Source organism: Ursus americanus, chromosome 32 (assembly GCF_024610735.1).
Source record: "Ursus americanus isolate L20-20 chromosome 32, mUrsAme1.1.p, whole genome shotgun sequence".
Classification (NCBI taxonomy): Eukaryota; Metazoa; Chordata; class Mammalia; order Carnivora; family Ursidae; genus Ursus; species Ursus americanus.
The window spans coordinates 24,341,242-24,365,444 of NC_142158.1; the positions used below are offsets into that span (position 1 = coordinate 24,341,242).

General features: G+C 43.8%; 1 long non-coding RNA gene across 5 annotated transcripts in view; it reads left to right on the forward strand.

Moving 5' to 3' along the window:
• Nucleotides 1-19,753: 19,753 nt before the first annotated feature.
• Nucleotides 19,754-24,203, forward strand: part of LOC123791032 (uncharacterized) — a 563,175-nt gene continuing 558,725 nt past the window's right edge. For 4 of the 5 annotated variants that reach the window (XR_015722613.1, XR_015722614.1, XR_015722612.1 and 1 more), the window contains exons 1-2: nt 20,217-20,465; nt 22,125-22,378. This is a non-coding gene — a long non-coding RNA (uncharacterized LOC123791032). Of the gene's footprint in view, nt 19,951-20,216; nt 20,466-22,124; nt 22,379-24,203 lie in introns of those variants that run through there. The other variant, XR_015722611.1, reaches the window with a different exon arrangement.

The window sequence follows — 24,203 nt, forward strand, 5'->3', positions numbered from 1 at the left end:
CCCAGTTCCGGGAGCAAGGCTGTTGTTTGCCTGTTTCCCCAAGGAGGAAGGCAAGAGTGAAGTGTATTGTATGACACCATGATTACTGGTCTGAGATAAGCAGTCGGAAGTACAGTGCCAACTTGAGGGCATCCAGGCAGAAGTGAGGGTGGGGGGGGGGGAAGGATTTGGAAATTCCAGGGAACAAAGTCCTTGCCTCACGTCAGTTTGAACCTGTGTTCCTCTAGGTGCATTCTTGGTTTTCTGTTGTTTTCTCAAATGAGTTTAACTTGCCACATATTCTTGTGGGAAGACCAGTAACTCTAAGTTTTCAATATTTTTTGTGTAACTGCTGGCCAGGAAGAGATACCCTTGCAAGCCTGTCTTGTAAGATGGTGGGGGAGGAGCCAGGGAACTGAATGTGGTTTAGGGTCTCAGGGGGATCGGAACTGTACGATGATAGACCCTCAACGAGGAAGTGGAGAAAAGTAGGAAAATATCATGGCCTTGATGGCAATGACAAATTTGTTGCAATTTGAATGGTGGGATTTTTTCTCTATCGTGAACATTGATTTAAAGTCAGGAACATATTATGACATCAAGATTATTGTCATCCTTTATCCTGATTGGGGGCTGGGAAGTCTTTAATGTGCTACTCAGGTGACTTAATGTAGTAGCGATGAGAGAGGAAACAAGTTACTGAAATTTTTATGCTAGAAGGAAGTGCTGGCTGCTTGCTCATCTAAAAAACAACAGTAATGGTGGTGGGAGCAAGGTGAAAATAATAATAATAATAGTAATAAACCACAGTAATGCATTTAAGGCATTTGTATAAAAGTAACTTCACTGATCAAGATAAGGTATTTATTATATGTGAGTCCCTACTTCGTGGAATATCCACTTTTATCGAAAAGAGCGTTAGTACAGAGTTGTGACTAAATTAGTGGTTTACCTGTGATGGGAGGAATGAGATAATTTCTATTATCTGCCTTTCATGGAAGCAATTCTTTTCCAACTGTATTAGGAACGTTCTGGAATACAGCTGCAATGACATACCAAGAAGGCTTGGCTACTTGACTAAACATTGTTTTATATTATAAAAAATATGATAAAAACCAATGAATTATTGGGGCGCCTGGCTGGCTCCGTCAGTGGAGATTGACTCTTGATCTCGGGATTGTGGATTTGAGTCCCCACATTGGGTGTAGAGATTACTTAAAAATGAAATCTTTAAAAAAAAAAAAAGCAATGAATTATATTGATGTAGTCATGCTGTTTGTGGCAAAACAATAACAACCAAACAAAACCCAGTACAAGCTTGGCAGAGAAATTAAAGTATAAACAGGAAAAGTGTATAGTAGTTATATTAGTAAGCGACCAGATTTCATAAATAATAGGAACACATCTTAGGGAACTAGAATATCTCCCATATTTTGGCACTGATTTAACAAGCAATTTACTTAAACACTTGCTGTAGTTCCAGAACATTTATATTGGTAAAGCTGATTTGCTTTGAGATGATGTTTCTACTGTTATAATCTAATTTTATAGAATTACGAGATTGGAATGCTAAAAATAGAAACAAAATAGTAATAGCCCCTTCTGACCATAATGAGAGCTGTTTCTACTTCATATTAATGTCCTTAAGTTATTCTATGTTCATTCTAAACGACTCCTGTGGGATTCACTTTTTAAGATAACTAATTTATACCTTGACATTAGTTTGACTGTGCAGGTATTCTCATCTCAAATATTTAGTCACTGAGAAATGAGAAGTCCCCGAAGAAATTTTTTTTTTTATATATATCTCATATCCTCTAGACAGTTTTCCACTCAGAGGAACTATTTCAAAAGCATAGGAGAAAATAACAACTTTCTCTATATATGAATTTCTAGTGAAATCTTTTAAACATATTTCAAAACTTTTCTTTTTCATGGGGTCTGTGTAGCCTAGCAACAGAGTATCTAAGTCATCAGCCTCACAACCGGTAGCAATCAGATCAGAAGAGTTCTTTATATTTACTTTGCAATTCTTTTTCTAGGATCTTTTAATGCTATAGCACCATGGTTTTCTTTTTCTCTTTCTTTCTTTGCACAATCATTTTCTAATAGCTCCACGATATTGCTGGAACCCCTATTCCTTGCCATGTAATGCACCAAATTTTCGTGACTTCATTAGGTTGTCATGATCTTCTGTGGTTCTGGGCTCCTTTTTCTGTGGAGTTATTTTAGATCTGAGACTGTCCATTCTTATGTTTTCTCTGTTCTGCATCATGTCGAGGCCAGATAGAAAATTTGTTCTTTTTTTTTTTTTTTAAAGATTTTATTTATTCATTTGACAGAGAGACAGCCAGTGAGAGAGGGAACACAAGTAGGGGAAGTGGGAGAGGAAGAAGCAGGCTTCTAGCGGAGGAGCCTGATGTGGGACTCGATCCCGGAACGCCGGGATCACGCCCTGAGCCGAAGGCAGCCGCTTAAGGCCTGCGCCACCCAGGCGCTCAAAACTCACTTGTTTCTTAACATACTTTATGCCCCATGTTCCATACTCTACTCTATACGCTAATATTCTTTTTTATTACCAGCCTCTATGGTATACATAAATTATGACAATGTTATAACTTCCAGGTCTTAGGGAATCCTGTTAATAATCTTCCATTATAAATTCCAATGACTAAGAGATTATTTTGCTCTAGAATCTATGAGTTGTTTATTGGCCATGTTGAAGGAAATCGTGGAAGATACCAACACAGTGTCTAGCACCAATATTAAATGTTAATAAATGTTGACTAATAACATTAAGTGGTCATAAATCATTTCCTAGAATGGGGAAGTTGAAGCATGTCAAGACGGAGTTATGGTGGTTCGGCAGGATATAGGAGTGGTATCTCATTAGAGCATCTCGAATCACTTCCTGATTTCAAATCCACCATCCATCCCTCTCACTTTCCTATATCTTTTGTTTTGTTTTGTTTTAAGTAAGCTTTATGCTCAACATGGGGCTTGAACTCATGACCCTGAGATCAAGAGTTTCATGCTCTACCAACAGAGACAGCCAGGCGTGCCTCACTTTCCTACACCTTTTATTACACAGATTACAGTCTAGAGCTCAAAGTTCAACTAGCCATTTTCCAGAAAAGACAATGATTGAAGAGCAGACTGTTGTCTCATACTTGAGATTGGTTTTAGAGATCCCAGATAGAAATGGAAAACAGATGGAAATTCAAGTGAGCTACGTGTGGGTTTGAATTCTAGTTTTGTCCATTTACTACCCAGTGAGCTTGAACGAATCATTAGCTTGGCCAAGAAGTGGGGAATGACAGGTAAGGCCTACCTTTCTGGGTTAGTATAAGGAAGAAATGAAATCATGACCATTAAGACAGTGTAATCATCTGACGCACTGCTCATTTTTCCAACATAGTTCCTAACTTTCTTTTTTTTTTTTTTTTTTTAAAGATTTTATTTATTTATTTGACAGAGATAGAGACAGCCAGTGAGAGAGGGAACATAAGCAGGGGGAGTAGGAGAGGAAGAAGCAGGCTCACAGCGGAAGAGCCTGATGTGGGACTCGATCCCATAATGCCGGGATCACGCCCTGAGATGAAGGCAGACGCCCAACCGCTGTGCCACCCAGGCGCCCCAGTTCCTAACTTTCTTATACATTTAGATAGTACCTTACACTTGGCCCAGGAAAAGAATTTTATTCTAAATTTCTTTCAACAGACATTTAATAGGTACCTATTATCTGTCAGTACATGCTCCACCAGAGTTAAATACCACAACTTCTCAAGGAATGGACTGGGCCTGAAATTGATTTGTCTCTATTTACTGTATTCGCCTTCATAAATGAACTTGGGTTTCAAGTGGGTTTGTATTGATTTACCCACAGTGTTTCATGTTGTCCCCTGGGTGACCCAGGTCACATATACTTCTGAGTGCACGGGACCCAGTCAAAAACAGAGTCTCACTATGGGGGGAGCAAGGCCAGTGCCTGCCTGGGGTGCCTGTAGTCAAGACCATAAGAGTAGTTACCAGCAGAACCTGTGAGCAGGCTGAACTAGGGACTGAAATCTGAAATCTGACCCTAACCTTCTCACTTCTGTCCAAACATCAAAACAAGCAAAGAACCAGTTTTTAGGGGCATCTGGGTGGCTCAGTCGGTGAAGCATCTTCCTTCAGCTCAGGTCACGATCTCAGGGTCCTGGGATCGAACCCCACTTCAGTCTCCCTGCTCGGTGAAGAGTCTGCTTCTCCCTCTTGCTCATGGTCTCTCTCTCTCTCAGATAAATAAATAAAATCTTAAAAATATTTTTTTTTTAAATTGAGACATTACAAACAATCAGAGGACAAAAATAACCCTTTGTCTGGATGAAGAGTAACTTTTCAAGAAAGGGAAAATGAGAAGGCTTACAGCAGGAAGTTTAACCCTGCACACAGTGGCTAAAAATGCCATGGGTGTGGCCAAAGGCCAGTAGGTGGAACTTTCAAAAGTGGGAGTTGAATGGGCAACTAGTGTTTAATGGGTACAGAGTTTCTGTTTGGGATGATGAAAACAGTGTAGAAAGGGATTGTTGTGATGGTTGTATAACACCGTGACTGTATTTATGACTGTATTTATTTATTTTTACTTTATTTTATTTTATTTAAGATTTTATTTATTTATTTGACAGAGAGACAGTGAGAGAGGAGAAATAAGCAGGGGAGTGGGGGAGGGAGAAGCAGGCTTTCTGCTGAGCAGGGAGCCCTATGCAGGACTCAATCCCAGGACCCTGGGATCATGACCTGAGCCGAAGGCAGATGCTTAATGACTGAGCCACCCAGGCGCCCCTGTATGTATTTTTTTATTTTATTTTTATTTTTTTAACGATTTTATTTATGTATTTGAGAGAGAGAGAGCATGAACAGAGAGAGGGAGAAGGAGACTCCCTGCTGAGCCGAGAGACCAATGTGGGGCCTGATCCCAGGACCCTGAGATCATGACCTGAGCCAAGGGCAGACGCCCAACTGACTGAGCCACCCAGGTGCCCCTGTATTTTTTTTTTTTTTAGATTTTATTTATTTAGTTGAGAAAGAGAGTGCATGCGAGTGAGGGGGGGGCGGAGAGAGAGAATCCCAAGCTGACTCCTCACTGAGCGCAGAGCCCACCTTGGGCTCGATCTCAGGACCCTGAGATCATGACCTACGCCGAAATCAAGAGTCCTACACTTAACCCGACTGTGTCACCCAGGCACGCCACCCAGGCGTGACTGTATTTAATGCCACTGACTTGAACACTTAAACATGGCTAAAATGACGTCTTTTATATTATCTCTACTGTATCACAATGAAAATAAATTAATTGGGGCGCCTGGGTGGCACAGCGGTTAAGCGTCTGCCTTCGGCTCAGGGCGTGATCCCGGCGTTATGGGATCGAGCCCCACATCAGGCTCCTCCGCTATGAGCCTGCTTCTTCCTCTCCCACTCCCCCTGCTTGTGTTCCCTCTCTCGCTGGCTGTCTCTGTCTCTGTCAAATAAATAAATAAAATCTTTAAAAAAAAAATAGAAAATAGAAAATTAATTAACAAGCACAATGCAGGTGTTACACACACGGCCCCCTCCCCCCCCCCCCCCCCGTGAAAGTAGAAGTTGGCTGGTTGAACCTGGGGGTTCTTGGGGAGACCATCTCACTTCCTTATTTCTACGGCTAAAATGCTAAGGCACAGCACTTCTTTTTTCGTCACTTGTGAGCCCTCACATGGATGCTTATTTACGCTTCCTCTGAGCTGCTCCCCTTCAGAGAAGTCAGAAGCTTCATATATAAAGTGTTGTTGTGTGTGGATGGTAATGATGAACTTTCAGACTCAGAGTCGTTCTCTGATAATCGTTTATCTCTGGGCTTGGACGCGTGTTCTCTCCATCGATCTGCAGAACCCAGGAGACTTTGTTTCAGGGATTTGAGGAAATGGAAATGCAGAGACGCTAAGGCCTCACTATGGTCTCCGTGTAAGCGAGACTGGAACCTGGGCCTCCAGGGGACTGAGTGAACAGTCTGGTACGCGGCATTTGGACTTTCCTTCTACAGACACGACACTAAAACTTCTGTGTGATGAGTGACAAGAGTCACCCACTGCATGGATGCTTGCCTTCTCAGGAAGAGAGCTGGGTAAGTAGGACCAACACCAAGAGAGTTGAAATGTTTGCTTTCTACCCAAATGTTTTGGCATTATGTAGTTAGACCCTAAATAGAAACAGAATTCAATACACATGTTGCATCAAAGTAATCTCAAACCAGTCTGTACTTGTGATTAGAGCCAGCAGATGCAAAAGGTTAGTGTGAGGGGCACCCGAGTGGCTCAGTTGGTTAAGTGTCCGACTCTTGATTTCTGCTCAGGTCATGATTTCAGGTTTGTAAGATCAAGCCCCACGTCAGGCTCTGCTCTGGACATGGAGCCTGCTTAAGATTCTGTCTCTCTCTCTCCCTCTGCCCCAGCTCTCTCTCTTTCTCTCCCTCTCTCTCTCTCTCAAAAAAAAAAAAAGGTTAGTCTGAAATGTTAGGTATCATCATCTTAATAAGTCCTAAAGCACCTTTACCTAATCTTGTCACCTTATTAGGGCATTCAAATTCCATATTTGTAAAAAGAGACAAAATTATTTATATCTTGGAGTGCCTGGCTGGCTCAGTCGGTGGAGCATGAGACTTTTGATCTTGGGGTTGTGAGTTCGAGCCCCGCATTGGGTATAGAGATTACTTAACAATAAAATCTTAAAAAAAATTGATTTACACCTTGATTCATGTGCTGCATTCTACACAAATGCAGAAAGATAAAACTGATTTTTTGAAAAAGCAACTTTGTTGGGTTGAAAATAAGGGTAGAGAGACTAAATTAATAAAGCAAGGGATAAGATTATACAAACACGTTAACATTTTCCCCTGGAGTAGGTGCTAAAGAAGACCAGGGTTTCTGAAGAACATTCTGAGAAAGAAAGCAATGAGGGAACCCACTTAATTACAGGAATTATCCGTAAGATTAAAGCCAAACTATAAACGAAACGCATTTTCTGATCTTAAAACCTGTGAAATAATTTTCCTGTAGACTTACGTGAAGAATTCATGGACTGACAAAGTGAAAAACGTCCTTGACAACATTTACAATAGAGACAAAACTGGTTTTCTTGTCCCAGGTTCTTTGATATCCTTTAGTAGAGGCCAAGAGCGTAGCACCAAGCCTGTTCTACCAAGGGTCACTGACATTCTGTTTGAAGTCTCAAGTCCACATGCAGTAAAAATAATGGAAATCTAATACAATTTTAGCTCAAATGCAATTTCGAAGTTTATCGAAAATGCTTAAAGTGGTTATAGTAAACTTTACCAAATCCCAAGTGTATGCAGATTAAAAACAGATGTGTATCAGAATCCGTAAGGAAGGGGGTGGGAGAAGAAGCAATAACCTTACCTATTAGAGCACAACATAATGGGTGGAGTGTTCCAGGGACCAGGTTCACCCCTAGGCAGATATGATTTAGGAAAGAAAGTTATAGTGGATTGGAATTCAGTGGACAAGTAAGCAGGTGAAATGTGAAAGTAATTAGATAATGAATTGATACCAGCGTAGAGGGAGATTTGTAATATCCTTCCTCCAGGCTCTCACCAGGACTTATTAATCCCTTTATGAAATCAATGACTTAGTTGAAGGTACAGAATTGTGGTTGGTGAATCCATCATATTAGGTATAAGTGCCAAAAAAAATCTTGATGGATTGATGAGATAATTCTGGCAAGATCAAAGTCAACAGAGATGAAATAAGGTCATATATTTTTGATTTGGTAGGAGGGAAAACACTGTCCTGATTTTTTCCCCGCCTTTCTGCATCTTTCTTCTGATTTCAGGAACACAGAGTGCCTGTTGTGTGCCAGGCATGGTGCTGTGTGCTAGGAACACAATGATAAATGAGGCACACGACCTAGTAGGGAAGACACGTATAAAAACTTCCAGGTGGTGTGTACATTTTGGAATAGAGATGTGCATTGAGTACAATTGTGGAGGCGCCTGGCTGGTTCCGTTGGTGGAACATGTGACTCTTGATCTCAGGGGTTATGAATTCAAGCCTCACATTGAGCTCTATAGAGCTTACTTTATTTTATTTTTTTAAAGATTTTATTTATTTATTTGAGAGAGAGAGAGCAGGAACAGGAGGAGGGGCAGAGGGAGAAGGAGAAACTGAGCAGAGAGCCTGATGTGGGGCTCTATCCCAGGACCCTGGGATCATGACCTGAGCCCAAGGCAGACACTCAACCCACTGAGCCACCCAGGCGCCCCTATAGAGCTTACTTAAAACATTTTTTTTTTAATTAGAAAAATGTAAGTACAATGGTTGTATGAAGCATGGCAAGTATTCAGTTCCTTGCAAGATCCGGGGAGACTCCTTTAAGAAGGAGAACCCAAGTTAAGGAATAGATCTTTACTAGTCCTGGGCTTGGGGTAGAGGTAAAGGGGAAGGGCAATGCAGAGAGAGAAAGCCACAAGAGAGGCACATGCAGGGGTTGACAGTGATTTATAGTGTGGATGGAGATGTGCATGTGCGGAGGGGAGAATGGCAGGACGTGATACGAGGGAGGGCGGTAAAGCCAAATCGCGGAGGACATGGAATTTGAACTCTGGCAATTGAGGGAACAACGGATACATCTTTGTTTTACCAAGGAAAGGAGTAATGGGGTCAAAATGGCATTTTTATAAAGGTCCCCGTGCGAACAGTGCTTCAAATCATTTGAACATGGTGCTAGGGTGATGATGGTGGATACGGGTTTGGAGACATTTGGTGAGCTCCTCTGCCGTAACAAAATAACAGACGAAGGGCTTAAGCAGCAGAACAGTTACCTTCTCATAGTTCTGAGAGCTTAGCGCCCTGGATCAAGGTGCCGGCCAGTTACATTCCCCATGAAGATTCTCCTCCTGGCTCCCATCTGTGACCTCACGTGGCCTTTCCACTGTACGCATGTGGAAAAAGAGAGGGTGAGAGCTCTCTGGTGTCTCTTCCTATAAGGACACTAATCCTATCAGATCAGGACCTCACCGTTATGACCTTGTCCAACCTTAATTACTTTCTTAGAGGTTCCAACTCCAAATACAGACACTCTGCAGGGTAGGGCGTCAATGAATGAGTTGTGGGGAGACACAAATATTCAGTCCATAGCAAAGACTGTTACAGTTGTTCAGTTAAAAGACGATGAGGGCTGAATTGAGTAGTTGCCAAGGGGCAGGAGGGGAAGGATGTCAGAGACACTGAGGAAATAAGATCGGCAGTTCTTTGTGAATGCTTAGATGTGGAGTAAGGGGAAGGAAGAGCATAGGGTGACTCCCACATAGTTTTGTTGTTGTTCCCTTTACTAGTGTATTAGTCAGTGTGCTCCAGAGAAACAGATAGATATAGATACAGATATCCTATTGGTCTGTATAGTCTGTTGGTTCTCTTTCTCTTGAGCACCCCGGGACTTCAGGGCCTCCATAGTCACAGGAGCCAGCTGACTGCAGGCAGGAGAACCAAGAAAACCAGTTGTGTAATTCAACCTGAATCCAAAGTTCTGAGATCCAGGAGCACCAATGTCTAGGCCAGGAGATGGTGGGTGTCCCAGGTCAACAGAAAGCAGATTCAGCCTTCTTCTGCCTTTTTGTTGGATGCAGGTCCTCAACATATTGCATGATGCCCACCTGCATTGGTGAGGGCCATCTTCTTTACTCAGTCCACCTTTTTAAATGCTAATCTCTTCCAGAAACATCTTCAGACACACCCGGAAATAGTGTTTTATCACCTATCTGGGCATCCCCTAGTGGAGTCAAGTTGACATAAAACTAAACCATCACAACTGGTTAGATGATAGTACTGCTAATGAGAATAAGGATAGTGGGGAAATCTTCTGATTTTAAGACAAAGCAGGTAAAATCAGTTTAAGATAGTCTGAGTATGAGGTATTTGTGGGGCATGTGGGGGCAAATGTCTGGGGAGCAGTTTGGATTTATAGGTGTTTGCTTCAAGGAAGAACAATGAGGGCTGGAGCTATGGAGATGGGGACGTCAGTGCTCAAAGCCATAGTGGATAAGGTCAGCACCGATAGGTGCAGAACAAGAAGAGGACCAAGGATTGATTTTTGGGAAGAAACTTGGTATGGAAACACCGAAAACTATTGCTAAACATCTTATTACTTCATCTTAAGTTGGGGAAGAAAAAAATAGAAATACTTTTAGTTTAATAATTTATATTTTTTCCACATCAGATTCTCACCCTTATTCTTAGTAATTTTGTATGAGCACATCCTCACCTTTACTGCTGACTCAAAGTGATATTTTTGCTAATAAAGGAGAGAACCCTCTGGAAGGTGCTGTAACAAGTAAAGGATTGTACATAGCTGTAAATTTAACCTCTGTAACTCCAGCTGCAGAATGAAGTCATTTATTATAGGGAAAAATTGCTGGCTCTGGAGGAGAAGACAAATGGTTGCCTCTTTGCCCTAGTTTAAATAGGATGACGGCCGTAGCATTGTTCCCTAGAGACAAGGTCTGTGCTTTGGAGGCTACCGGCAGCCATTAACGAGGCCAACTGTGATTGGGTTGTTATGGGTGCCAAATGGTTCCTCTTACAGGGTGGGAAGTGTTCCTGCCTGTGCTCTGGATTAAGGGCTCTGTCTCCAGCCCTCTCTATGAGGGCTAAGCTTGCCTACAAATAAAAAGCAAACTAAATAAATAATGAGAGAAGAAAATACTGCAAGACTGAAGGAAATCTCTTATGAGCTAACATACGCTGAAATGAAAAATGAGTATCAAGCCTGAGTGTATACAGCCTGCCATCCGAAAGCAGGTGATAACGCATTCAAAGTGAAAAGTTTATGGGGGCACCTGGCTAGCTCAGTCACTAGAACATGAGACTCTCGATCTCAGGGTTTGTGAGGTCAAGCCCCACGTTGGGCATAGAGCTTACTTAAAAAAATAGTTAAAAGATCACCTGTTCCAAATCATGGTAGAGAGTGTGTAATCAGTGTTGCTATTGGTATACAGGACAATATAATAGGAAGTGTGGGATAGGAAGCCAGTGTCTTGGGAAGAAACCACCTTTTTTATCCCTCATGCTTTTTAATTGTACCTATTAGTGACAGCTTCCTGGGTTGAGTAAGTTGAAGCTATAATAGAAATGTCTCTCCGAGAAACTTCTAAGACTTGGATGGCCTTGCTTTTTTTTTTTTTTTTTTTTAGGCTAGAGGAGAAAGTCTAATAATGCCTTTCTCTACAAAGCAAAACATTTATCAGTTCTATTCTTATTTAAAGCTATTATCACCAGAAATAAGTATTTCCACAGGAAATCAAAAGCAATGGCAAAATTCATGTATTTTGGAGCACAAAAATATTGTAAAAATGAAAGGCAACATGTAGGACCATTTCCATTCAAATGTACTGCCTTTGGGCTAAAGATTTTATCTAAGTTAGATATAAGGGATAAATGTTATGAAACAGAAAATCTGAAATTAAAACCAAAAATTATGCTATTTAACATGGAACAGCATCAAGTTTTCCCCCCTGAAGTTCAAGATGTTGCTGTGGCATAATCACGGTAGCTTGAAGGACTGCTTTATACATAGGGTAATCATCCAGGAACGTGAGTTGCAATCAGAAGTTGTGATGTACATTGTACTAGAAAAAGTACCACCCATCTAATTAATGCAGAAGTCTTCAGAGAAACTCTATAATGGATGGAAACCTGATTCCACTGGGAAGCATACATTATAACAGCAAACACTGAATGGGCAAAGGTGCTGGGGAGAAAATGAAATACACGTCCACAGAGGAAATGTGGGGGCTCCAGGCTGGCTCAGTTGGTGGAGAATGTGACTCTCGATCTCCGGGTCCTGAGGTTGAGCTCCACATTGGGTATAGAGATTACTTAAAAAAAAAAAAAAATGAAGTCTTAAAAATAAATAAATAAAAGTGTGTATATTCAAGTCGGCCAAAAACCTTTTAAAACAATCTTGTTGGAGGGGGCACTGGGTGGCTCAGTCGGTTGAGCATCTGACTCTTGATTTTGGCTCAGGTCATGATCTCACGGTCATGGGATTGAGCCCTGCGTAAGACTCAATGCTCAGGAGGGAATATGCTTGAGGTTCTCTCTCTCCCTCTCCCTCTGCCCCTCTCCCTTGTGCTCTCTCTAAAATAAATGAATAAATCTTAAAAATATATAAACAATCTTACTGGGAAAATGGGAAATTACCTTATATTATTTAGTCCCATACTGTTCATAGAGCAGAGATTTTCTCAAAATTCGCTGTAGCCTGGAGGAGATACAAGACATTAGCCTCCTTGCTCTTTCTGAACCTTCTAATGGTCTATTGGGGCCCATACATATTGGCAGAAAGACCAGAACACTGTTGATCGTGAAATCGGGTTTCTGGTGTACTTTCTCTAGCACAGCAGTCTCTGGAGAGTTTGGCTAGCTTTTGTTTTCAATGCCCATCATCCTTAAGGTAGATTATTTACTGCAGTTCCAGATGTTTTAATCTGAGAAGAAAAGCTGAGCATCAAAATGAAATTTGCCATCTACTATTTTACTACTTGAACTTTCTTTACATCTACTGGAGGGAATAAGCAGTCAGCAAATGCTGGCTGTTTTTATGATTGTCAGGCTTATACATGAAGACATATTTTATTTTTAAGATTTTATTTATTTACTTTTTAATACTTTTTTTTTTTTTAAGATTTTATTTATTTATTTGACAGAGGTAGAGACAGCCAGCGAGAGAGGGAACACAAGCAGGGGGAGTGGGAGAGGAAGAAGCAGGGTCATAGCGGAGGAGCCTGATGTGGGGCTCGATCCCATAACGCCAGGATCACGCCCTGAGCCGAAGGCAGACTCTTAACCGCTGTGCCACCCAGGCGCCCCTATTTTTTAATACTTTATTCACTTATTCTTTAGAGAGAGAGATTGGGAGGGAGCGGCAGAGGGTGAGAGAGAGAGAATCTCAAGCAGATTCCCTGCTGAGCATAGAGTCTTACATAGGGCTTGATCCCATGACCCTGAGATTATGACCTGAGCCGAAACCAAGAGTCAGATGCTCAACCGACTGAGCCACCAGGCACCCCCCCCCAATAAAATTTAAATGTTTTTTGGCCAACTTGAATATTCACACTTTACTTGTTTATTTTTTAAGTTTTTTTTTTTTTTTTTTTTAAGTAATCTCTCCATCCAATGTGGAGCTGGAACTCACAATTCCAAGATCAAGAGTCCCATATTCTGCTGACTAAGCCAGCCAGGTGTCCCAGCGCTTTACATTTTTGATGATATTTTATTCATACAATCCCACCACGTGGGTAGGGTTATGTTATTTCTCACGTGGCTTTGAGGTAAAAGGGTGAAGTAACTTCATCATGGTCACAGAGCCAGTGAGTGGCAGAATCCGGTGATATACGCCAAGCTGATGATTCCAAAATTCACATTCTTTTTTTTTTTTTTAAAGATTTTATTTATTTATTTGACAGAGATAGAGACAGCCATCGAGAGAGGGAACACAAGCAGGGGGAGTGGGAGAGGAAGAAGCAGGCTCATAGTGGAGGAGCCTGATGTGGGGCTCGATCCCATAACGCCAGGATCATGCCCTGAGCCGAAGGCAGACGCTTAACCGCTGTGCCACCCAGGCGCCCCCCAAAATTCACATTCTTAATAAAAAATCTCACTGCCTCCTAAAAGGATGGAGATAAACTGAAGAGGGACACTTAGTCCAACCTGGGGGTTCTGGAAAAACTTCTTATGAGAGAGAATGGTGTAGAAGAATCTGAAAGGTAAGTAAGAATTAGAAATAGGGAAAAGGTGCATGAGTGAAATCATGTGTTCACGCAGCCTTGTTAAAGCAGTTTAGTATCGTCAGAATGTACAGTGTGAGTCAGGTTGACGGGAAATACAGATAGAGAAGGAGCGGGGAATCCTTCTGTGGAGGACCATATATGCTAGGCTATGGAGATGAGATTTTTACCCTAGGAAATGGAAGCGATTACAAACAATAACAGTAGGAACAACAAGAATACAAGTAAAATCAATAATGGGGAGGGCTTAGAAATAAAATAGGATTTCAGGCGCGCCTGGCTGGCTCAGTCAGTACAGTATGTGACTCCCGATCTCGGGGTGATGAGTTCAAACCCCATGTGTTGCATGGTGTTTACTCAAAATTCTTTTAAAAAGTTAAAAAAAAAGAAATAAAATAGGATTTTAATTTTTTAGATGTCTTTTGGTGAAGGAGGAAGATGGGCTGTGAGTCTTAAAAACATTTTGCAATATAGTGATTATTGCTTGGATATTAAGAAGAGGAAAAACATTTCAGAACAAGTGAGTGTCCTTTTTGACCATAGTTGGGCAAACTATGAAGTACTTGAACTTGAATAGTAGCCATTATTATGTGTAGGCCCTAAATTAAGGGCTTTAAATTACTATCTCATTTAATCCTTGTAACAACCCCATGAAGTGGGTGATGACTTCTCAGTTTTATTAGGTAAATAAAATCAATAAAACTTCACTGAAGGGGACGTGGCTTGTCCAAAGAAATTTAGTTTAAAACGTAATATGATAAAGACTCAATGAGTTTACAGTACTGGTTAACCAGTCCCTGAAGGCTGGTAAGCCAACGACAAAGATTAGGGGGAGGTAACTCTGAGGGCAGATGCAAAAATGAAGGGTATCAGACTCCACAAAATCTTATCCCATTCTTAGTGATTTGTTGGTAGGCTTTTTTTCCTTTTTTTTTTTTTTTAAAGATTTTCTTTATTTATTTGAAAGAGAGAGAATGAGAGAGAGAGAACATGAGAGAAGGGAGGGTCAGAGGGAGAAGCAGACTCCCCACTGAGCAGGGAGCCTGATGCGGGACTCGATCCTAGGACTCCAGGATCATGACCTGAGCCAAAGGCAGTCGCTTAACCAACTGAGCCACCCAGGAGCCCCCTTTTTTCCTTTTTTAACAAAAAAGATACGCTAACCTTTCATAAAGAAAATAATTTACCCAAGACAGCGCCATTAAACTGGAGGTCCAGCTAGAAAATACTATGGGAGGTTCACGTGAGCTACTGTATAAACTTCCCAAGATCTAAAACCCATAAAGCAAGCAGCAGTGTAATTTTGCAAAGATCATTGACTGCGTATCTTCACAAGTGGTAATGAGTCTGGCTATGCTGTGATTACAGGCAACCTTAACATCTCAGGGGCTTAGGAGGAGAGGGTTCTGTTTTGCTCACGCAAAATGACTACTGAGGGGCTGAGGGGCTCCCTCTGGTACCCAGACTCCATCAGCAATCCTATCCAGCACTGAAGCAATGGAAAAGGATCACCTGCCATCGCACCCTGGCTGTTAAAACTTCAACCTGGAAGAGAGGCATATAATTTCTGCTCACAGGTCATTGGCCAGAACCAATCACATGGCCACACCTGATTCAAGCAGAGTAGGAAATTTCATTCCTACCTTTGCCCAGAGAGAGGCTAACAAAAATTTTGGTGAACAGCATTTAAGGACGACCATGGTGAAATCTTAAGAAAAATAGCCAGGAGGGATGCCTGGATGGCTCAGTTGGTAGAGCATGCGACTCCTGATTTCAGGGTTGTGAGTTCACCCCCACATTGGTCTTAGAGCTTACTTAAAAAAAAAAAGAAGAGAAAGAAAAAAAAAAGAAAAGAAAGATAGAGGTGAAAAACACCTAAGAAGAGGAAAGTTGTTGGTTAAGGAATGGCCTTGGACCTTATAATTATGTGGACACTTGATGACTTATTCAGAATGGTGGCTAAGAGGAAAATAGGGTTTAATATAGAATTTTTATAAAATGTGTTGCAGTAGTTGGCCAATTTATGCTGTAAGAAGTTTGCTGAAAAATTCCGTAGGATCTCTCACTGGACATATTACTGACTAGGTCACACTAAGACATAATATATTATGTGTTTCATCCTCCTTCACCATTATCAGAGGCTCAGCTAAAACCCTCCATGTTACTTCTAATTATTATTTTTTAAGTAATTCTAACAGTTTTTCCTACTGTATTGCTGTCCACTGGCATTGGGCTTAAGGAACTTTTCTTATGAATCTATGTACAAACATTTCACACATGAGATACAATTCTCCATATTGCTGCTTCTATTTTATCTTCAGTAGAATATCTAATTTTAAGCTATTACATAAAAAATGAACTAAATTAACAAACATTTTTCATTACTGATATCACTTCTATTCCAGGGAAAACCTGATCTTGTAGATTCACTCTCCAAAAAGAACAGATTCCTCCTTTTGGAAAGCACATATAGGAGAGGTTAGGTTGAGTTCTTCCAGATGCTGACCTTGAGACCAGGATGCAAAGACATGTACTGTAGTTTATTTGGGCCATGATCTCAGAAAGTACTTGTAGGGAGAGAAACTGAAGGAAGGAAGGAAGCCAACATAGGTTTCCTTAAAGAGTGGGTTGCTTCTGTGGGCAACTGAAGTTTCAAAGTTGGGGACCTCTGGGAGACAGCGTAGACTACAACCAACTATAGTCCTGCCTCCATGCTGGGTTATTTTTATATGGACTCCCCGATTCCCTGAGGGCTACTCTGAGGACTATTAAGTGCCTGGCACTTCTGGCCTGCCCCTCTGCACTGGCAAAGTGGGGTCTGGTGCCAGAGGAAGCCTTTGAACAGAGAAGCTGAGAGGGCAAAGAATTGTAGTAAGATGTCGTTGGTCTGCTAGTAGGAAGCTGGTGACATAAGGGTGTGGCCCCAAATGGAGCTCCAACACTGCCAGTCGAGAGGATACTTGGGTTTCTAAGCCCATTTGCAGAGACATCCACTTTTGACCCGAGATGCTAATTAACCTAAAAAAGTATTAAAAATGTGGTGGCCTGTGAGAAAAGATGGCGTCTTTTTAAAAGTTGGCAGTGGCTAGGTCAAACACAGTGTGGCCCAGGTGTGGGTCTTATTACAGAGATGGGGGAGATTTGACCTATTAAGGAGCAAGAATCTCTGGAGAATTCACTTAAAAAAAATATTGGGGCACCTGGGTGGCTCAGTCCGTTAAGAGTCTGCCTTCCCCTCAGGTCATGATCTTGGGTCCTGGGGCAGAACCCCGCCCAGCTCCCTGCTTAGCAGGGAGTCTGCTTCTCCCTCTCCCTCTGCCCTTCCCCTCAGCTCATTGCTCTCCCTGGTGCTCTCTCTCTGTCTCTCTCAAATAAATAAAATCTTTTTTTTTGGTAATTTTTATTTTGTTATATTAGTCACCATACAGTACATACCCAGGTTTTGATGCAATGTTCCATGATTCATTATTCAAATAAATAAAATCTTAAACTACAACAACAAAAAGATTTATTTACTTATTTTGGAGGATGGGGGAGGGGCAGAGAGCAAGGGAGAGAGAAAATCCTCAAGCAGAATCCCTGGAGGGGCTCGATCCTAGGACCGTGAGATGGTGACCAGAGCCAGAAATCGAGTCGGCTCCTTAACCAACTCAGCTACCCAGGCACCCCGAAATCACTTTGTTCATAAGCAGGTTGGGAGAGAGAGAGACCTCAAACAGCTGGCAGGAGTGTTGCATAAAGCATGGAGAAGGCCTTCTTAAGGCCATACTGACTTTTCACCTAGCAAATGGCCCTTACTCCTCAGTCGTTGAGAAAAGAGAGAAACAAACAGGTATTTTCAAAGGATTGGCAATGTCTTAATAGGTTCAATTAGTACACTCTAACAGCAAGTGGGGGGTTGGCTGTTACTTAGAAGTTAGAGAACATCTTCCTTGATTTACCCTGTAACAAGTATTTTTTGAAAGGCGGCAGAAGAGAATTGTCTCGAAGTACCAACTTCTCATTATTTTCCAAGCAGATCCCTGATGATACCAAAAAGGGTTTGTCTTGGGGGGAGGGTAGACTTCTCCTAAAAGGAGAATTCTGGAAGTCATCATAATTAAACAAAGAGGAAAATGTGCCAGACGGGGGTGGGTGGGGGCTGTTTTCTCTTTGTGGTCGGTTGCGGTGCGTTCGGGATTCCCGACCTAAGACGAGGCTTCCGAGCTTTAGCCGCGGGCGAGCGCCTGGCCCCCGAGATGCCGGGCTGGGTGAGGGGCCCGTACAGGTGTCCCGCCTGCCCGCAGGTGAGGAGGCCCGAGCGCCCAGACGTCGGCGCGGGCCGGCCCGGGTCCTGCCTCTGCGGCGTCGCGGCTGCTCGAGGGCTCGGCCGGGCGGGACGGGGCGCGCAGGCACCCACACTCGCGCTCGCCGGCGCGCGCTCGTCCTCCCGCAGCAGCCCCGGCCGCCGCCCTCGCCTTCCCGGCACCCGCTTCTCGGGGTGCCACCGCCTTCCTCCGGCCCCCGCTGCCCAGCACTGCACCGGCCGCGTCCCCACCAGAGAAACTCGTTTCGTTCTCTTAAGGCAGCGGGGGTGGGGGTGGGGGTGGGGGGAGGTAGGGGGGAAGCGCGTGCTCCTGCCGCCCTGGCACCGTGGGCAGCCCGGCGCGCGGGCTGGGACCGCCGGCGCGAGGAACGCGGTCCCTCGTCCGGGAGGGGACGACGAAGAGGGCACCTCTGGTCCCCTGAGGCGGTGGTCCCCGTATCTTCTTGTGTTCCCCGCGCCGCGCGCGCTAACTCTGGGGGAAGTTGTTGCAAAGTTTCCGAGAGCGGCGTGGGCTCGTGCAAGCGAAGCACAGGGCGGGGTGCGGACGCCGGGAGGCGAGGACAAGCGCTCCTCGCGGCGTCTTTGTTCTGCTCTGGGGGAAAGACCTGGCAAGGAGTCGCCGGGCGAGCGCTGGGACCGCCAGCCGCGACATTACGGACCCTGCAGGGGCTCTTTGCTCCCGACCTCCTCCTTCGGGCCGCCCCTCACCCCCAACCCAACCGCGACGGTGCTTCTTCTAAGTCCTCAAGCCTCCTTCCCTACCCCAAACTTCACCTACCCGCCAAGAGCCAAAGTCTGGGGTGGGGGAAGAAAGAGGGTGGAGGAGAAGGTGCGCGATGGGCCGGATACCTCCCAAAGGGTGGGTGTTTGCTTTGGAATGTTTGGGTTTTGTTCCTTCGCCCTAGAAGCTGCCTCCCCACGCGGCCCCCCATTTTCTCCATTTCCCCCACTTCCCGGCTCTCCTCCTCTTCAATTCTAGTTAAATCTAGGAGAAAAATGAGCGCTGCTCGGAGTCCTTCAGAGAGCCAGTGCGGTGGCCCGTAGTAGGGATGAAGCTCTAGGGATGAGGCGAGGTGAGGATGGGATTTCCGATTCTGGAGGTCGGGGAACGCCTGGTAAAGGGCCTGGGGAAGGGTCTGGAATGGTTCCGGGTCCGAGACACCTGATTTGGCCCGGGCAAGGCAGCGGGTGAGGGGACGGAAACAGGGGATGCTAGGACGGCACAAGCCGCGCCGGGGGGTAGAAGATGAGGAGGCTGCGAGGGACCCCGAGTCAGACCTTCGGGGTGAGGAAGGCTGTGGTGGAGGGAAGGGAGCGGGTGAGGAGCGCTGGGCTCCAGGGTCTAAGGGAGCACGGTCGTCCAGAGCGCGTAGCCGTCGCGGTTTGAGGTTAGGGAAGTTCGGGGGCTGAGAGGTGGGCGCGATGCTCAAGGTGGGAACCCGCCCTCGGAGTCCCTGGACCGAGTTGTGCAGCGCCTGCAGCAACAGGTAGCCCCGAGGGGTGGAGGCTCCGGTTGGACCCCGAGCGGGCTTTGTCCTGCGGATTAGAAGAGTGCTCTCCTAAGGGACAGCGCTGGGGGTTGGCGGGGGGGGGGGGGAGCGCTTTTTTAAAAACCCTAGGAACCCCCTTTGAATTGTTTTGGTGTGTCGGTGGAGGACGGTGAATCTGAGTGTAGGAAAGAGGATGGAGAGCCTAGGGTGCGCCCCACCTCTGATTGCGTAAATGCATTTATCTTATGGGGTTGACCCCCTACCCTTTGCATAGCGTCTCCCCGGATGATGGGAAACTGACAGAAACTCGATGCCAAAGTGGATTGTTCACATTGATTGGCAGGGAAAGTGCAAACAAAGAGGTGCGTCTCCCGGAAACAATGATTTTGGAGATTCCCCCCCGTAGACTCGTGTGCGTTGGGGAGGCGGGGGATAAAAGGGTGGCGGGCAGGAGGGGGACCAGGACGGGCATCTCCTGGGGAAAGTTTCGAGCGAGGTCGCGGGAGGAGAGGGTCGGGGCAGAGTTGCGTTGAACTGGGGACTGAGCCGCCCGGGCCGCCTCAGAGGTTCCCCAGCCGGGCGGGAGATGCGGGGAGAGGGAGGGGGCGGGGAGGGGAGGGGAGGGAGAGAGGAAGAAGGGGTGAGAGGGAGAAACCTGCCGCCGCTCGCCGCCTCTTTGTCTGCTCCGGGACTTGGAACAAAAGGGGGAACTCTGATGAACTCTCTCCTCCCCTCTCCCCCGGACGCCCGGGTATCTCCCTCTCGCAACTTTGGCGCCGCGACTTTCTCCGCTGTCAGGCCACAAGAAAGTGTCCGAGCGCCTCGCAGACTGCAGCAAGGGAAACGTCCCTTAAAAGTGCGACGAGGTGGGGACGAGGTGAGTGGAAATTGTTGTCTTGTTTACCTCTCTCCCCCTTAAGGTCCCGGCTCCCCGCCCTTCGGAGGAGGGAGGCGTAGTCCGGTGGCGAAGTTTGGCTGGTAAGTTGTACCTCCTTTCCCTGTTTCCTTCTCTTTTGTTCTTTAACGAACTTGCACAGATTGTTTTATTTGTTGGTTTTTAATAGGCAACAGCCAGACAAGGCATTGCTCTCAAGTGCCTTATTACAGGAGGAGTTGGGGTGGTGGTGGTGTTGGGGGCAAGGGTATCTCAGGGGGCATTGCCTCGCTTTCTTCCCGGCTGCGCCTATAACGGGAGGAAACTTGCTGAAATGGTTGGGGACAAGTCCAGTCTCACCCCCACCCCGCCCTGACTTTGGTCACGCAAAAGAAAGAGATCTGGAGGTGGGGGTTTTATAACTTAATTGTCTGCAGAGCGCTCTGCAGAAGCAACGCACAATACCAAAGCCGCAACAATAGAACGCAGAAGACGTTTGGGTTGCAGGGCAGTGGACTCTTGAGTTTGTGGTCAAGGGGGTTAGAGCAAACAGGTAAGAGTTCAGAAAGTTTTCTTTGGGGCTGGGGTAGGGTGGAGGAAGCCACAGGTTCCGGACTGTCAGAGATGCAGGGATGGAGGGATGGGGCCTGGACCACTAGTTAAAGAGTCGGTCATCCTGACCGCCCCTTGCAGTTTCGTGACCCACCCAGAATAGCCTATGCAATCCTTGAGATCCACTCTCACCTCTCTCACTGAACCCCCCTCCCGCCACCTCCATTTCATTGTGTTTGAACAGAAACGGGAACGAGAGCCCCAGAAGGTCCTCAGACCCAGCAGCCCGCCCCGCCTTTTGTGTTTTAACCTTTTGTTTCTATCTGCCACGCCCGCCCAAAAGGGGGGTGGCTGTGGCTGCTTCTTGGAGTGGTGAGGCAGCCCGATTCCCTCCTGATTTATAAGCAGAGGGAGACTCCTGAAACTGCTCTCCCAAGTAGCTTCACTTTGCAGGCTTCCTAGGTTGGTTCTTGCTCAAGCTCGACCACTCCACCACTAGTAAACATGTCCACTGACTATGAAATTTCTCTCAGTGCTTTCCCACTTTCCCACAAAAGTTGTTTATCTGTCCGATCACTTGGTGAATAGACATTTAGGGACGAAGTTGGGAGTTTGTTGAAAGTGGGCAAATGTAGTTGTTTCTAGCTGTTATCATGGGCTCCAATATTAGGAGTGGCTTCTTGCATTCAACAATGCAAATTTGGGTCCTTCAGGTATGTTTTATGGATCCTTCCAAATACCAAGGTAATTTATCACCTTCTCCACTTTCCTCTCCTGTCCCCACCCCTGAGCTAGAGGCTTTCCTCACACCCGTGGACTTGGTCACCCGCCTTTTCAATTTGACATGACAAATGAAGTATCAAACTGAATAGGCTGCTAATCATTGGAGGAAACACCCAAACACGGTCTATGTTAACTTCTTAAAGTTATGATTTTGTATAGTATTGTATAGAATATCCATTATTTAAAACTTGCATCTAGAAATGATTCAATTGCCAGAACTATGTATATGAAATCTATTATGGCTGCGGTCACTTTTTTTTTTTTTTTCAAGAAACTGAGTGTGTAAAATAACCTGGAAGCTAACATTAATTAATTTCAATTGTATAGGTGCAATTATTATTATCAGCATCTAGAAAGCATCATGCAGGCAGTGACCTCCATACTGCATTGTTCTTACTGGATCTTCCTATCAATGAACATTATGGAACTACCAAAACAGCATCAAGTCCTTCTTGGATGGAAAGTTTTCAAACTTCTTCATTTGGAGTTACTTAAACATTAGGATGTTGGGATTCTTGATGATGCCTTTCCTATGTGGATTACTACAATTTGGTTACTGGGAATTCTCTACCTCAAAGAAGGTATGTTTCTTTTCCAATACTCTACAAGCATTCATTTTGGGGCTGGTGCTTATGCCATTTGAGAATTGTCTAGCTGTTGCCTGATCAAAGTGATTTATGATGTTGGATTTCCTTGTTTTGAACCGGTTTTTGTAGGTTCATTTTCGTTTGGAGTGAGGATTCGGGTACTTCTGATGAAACTCTACTAATTTGATACTGCGTCCCTCAACATTAGCGCACATAATGAATGGGGGTTATAAAGTCACTAAGGAAAGTTATAGAACAATGATGGGTCCAATGAGCACATGTCCTATTTTATTTCTGATTCATTTTGTTTTTAAATCTGGCAGTGGATGTTTATATATTTGCAGAACTTTTGTGGTTTGCATTATTTTTTTTCACTTTTGATATTTCATTCTGATAAACAAAATCCAAAAGTGTCCAGAAATAAATGAATTCCTAATAATGGGAGTCACTAGAAAGTACAACAAGTTCTATCAGAAGGAAAATTTGACTATGTGTAACAACAGAGGCTGTAAATCTATTTAATCTTTATAGTATACATCAAGTTTTTATGGTGTTCATTAAGAGTCTTATAGTCCCTCTTTTAAGTCCTTACAATTCATTTTTGTTAATCTCTGTGAGGAAGCAGTTAAAAGTTCACATAAATACTGCCGGTAATATAAAAAGTATTTTGATACAGCATTTACTTTCTTTGTCTAGCAGTTGTTTGCCATGGAAAGTGAGAGTTTCCTTTGTTTAAAATAGGTTGAATTGAAATGATTTAAGTTGTTGGATTTGATCCTCAAAAATGATTCCAGTTCAAGGTGGTTTCAGATCCTACCGATAGGGAATATCATTGATATATTACGGTATTGGGAAATGTTAAGGTCTGGTCAAAGATGATAATTGGGAATTGGAAATATTTTTATCCTGCTGTAGGTAAAAAAAAAATATCGTGATTTGCTTCTTTCTAGTTGTATAAACTTGAGCAAACTACTTAACGTTCCCGGACTTTAATTTATTGTTTACGAAATGAAGGTTAGGTTAAAGAAATTTTAAGAAATCTTTTGGCTTTGTTGATTGCTCTTGTAATTGAGGCACATCCTCTCTTGTGAAGTTTGTTTTTAAATTGTGGAAGAATAGACATAGTGACATGGAAAACTTCATATATTAATAATAATTATTTCATATGAATGCTTAGCTCAGGGAGTATTAGTTCAGGAAATATGTTTTAAATTTTTTGTAAAGTATACTTTCAGCAAAGTGTGCAATATGGAAATGCCAGATTTCCTCAAATGTTTTCAACAATAGTTAAACGCTGGAGTGTTTTTTGGGGGGTAGAGAGAGTACAGTGTTATTTCCCAGAAGGTGTTTCACCTACAAATGTCTGAACTGAGTGTGTTTGAATTTGTTCTAATGGCCACCAGCGTGAGGCTCAGACATGGGCTTGGAATGAAACAGACCTGAGTTTGAATCCCAGCCCAGGCAACTACTCACTGTGATACACTGGCCAGGATACTGATTTCCTTGAGTCTCAGTTTTCTCACTTGTAAGTGGGGATCATACTACTTATCCCATGGGGTCATTATGGGGAGTATATTTTTTAAAAGCATATATGTAAGGAAAAACTTAATAAAGGGATAAAGATCTGTAACATATAATAAGAGGTACTATTATTACCTTTTACAATGAATTAGTGATGTCTTGATACTTCCAACTTTCTTTGTGGACTGTCTTACAAGTTTCAAGCCACATTAACCAAAAATATTCACTGAAATATTCAGTCCAGTTGGATAGAAGTTTTTATGTATTCACATATTTTTTTCTCTAAAAATATGTTCTA